At 43.7% G+C, this 1,284-nt stretch overlaps 1 non-coding gene across 1 annotated transcript; it reads right to left on the bottom strand.

Annotated features, from left to right (window-relative positions):
- Window positions 1-653: 653 nt before the first annotated feature.
- On the bottom strand, window positions 654-760 carry LOC127088625 (small nucleolar RNA R71). Its single transcript, XR_007790454.1, has one exon. It is a non-coding gene; the product is annotated as a small nucleolar RNA R71 (small nucleolar RNA).
- Between the last annotated feature and the right edge of the window lie 524 nt (window positions 761-1,284).

Below are 1,284 nucleotides of genomic sequence, written 5' to 3'. Positions count from 1 at the left end.
TTTTGGCGCCGTTGCCGGGGACTTTTATTTAGTCGATATCGTAACTCTTCTGTTACGCTGTAGAGACTAAGGCTTATTTTTCTTTTCTTTTCTTTCTTTCATTGATTTGTATGCCACATACTCGCTCACAAGGCGAGCCGTTCTACTTACGAATCAACGATGTCGAACTATATCTCTGAGTCTTACGACGAATTCGGGAATACCGTGCTGCGAACAATCTCCCTCCTGTCGAACTTCCTGATCTCAAAAATCTTCTTCCTTCGCCGATACCCGAGATGGCAGAACCGGCTCGTGCTCTTCGAGATTACGCCGCTCCATCGCAAGATGAGCCGCATTCGAGTATTGCTCCACCCGCAATCGAAGCAAACAACTTCGAACTTAAACCTTCACTGTTGCAGGCAGTACAACAAAACCAATTCTCTGGAAATCCTACCGAGGATCCAAACCTTCATTTATCCGTATTTGTCCAATACGCTGATACTGTTAAAGCTAACGGTGTCACTTCAGAGGCAATTCGACTTCATCTTTTTCCTTTCTCGTTAAGAGATAGCGCTAGAAGATGGCTCCAGTCTCTTCCTTCCAACTCAGTCACCACATGGAACGAGTTAAAGAAAGTCTTTCTTGCCCGATATTTTCCGCCGAGCAAAACAGCTATGTTAAGAGCCCAGATAAATGGATTTAAACAGAAAGATAACGAGTCTCTTTTCGAAGCATGGGAAAGATACAAAGACATGATGAGACTTTGTCCACACCATGGTTTAAAGGACTGGTTAGTAATTCATACCTTCTATAATGGTCTCTTGTACAACACGAGGTTAACAATAGACGCCGCCGCAGGTGGTGCACAAATGAACAAACCTTATGCTGATGCTTACCAACTTATCGAAGGCATGGCCCAAAACCACTATCAGTGGGGAAGCGAACGAACAATGGTAGAAAAACCTCAAACTAAAACTGGCATGTACGAGATAAGTAACCTTGATCATGTTAACGCAAAAGTGGATGCTCTGGTCCAGAAAATTGAAAGTTTAAATGTATCACCTCCAGCCACCGTGGTTGCCCTAACTCAGAATTGCGAAGTCTGTGGAATCCAAGGTCACACTCCTGCAGATTGTCAACTCCTAACAGGAATCCAAGAGGAGCAAGTAAACTATGCTCAAGGAAGCCCCTACTCGCATACCTATAACTCAAATTGGAAGAATCATCCAAATTTTTCATATAAGAGTAATAATGCTTTATACGCACCTGGACAATCTCCGAATCAAGCCCCAGCTATACCTCCGG

Source organism: Lathyrus oleraceus, chromosome 5 (assembly GCF_024323335.1).
Source record: "Lathyrus oleraceus cultivar Zhongwan6 chromosome 5, CAAS_Psat_ZW6_1.0, whole genome shotgun sequence".
Classification (NCBI taxonomy): domain Eukaryota; kingdom Viridiplantae; phylum Streptophyta; class Magnoliopsida; order Fabales; family Fabaceae; genus Lathyrus; species Lathyrus oleraceus.
The sequence above is the reverse complement of the archived record's forward strand: the minus strand, read 5'-3'. Positions and strand labels throughout refer to the sequence as shown.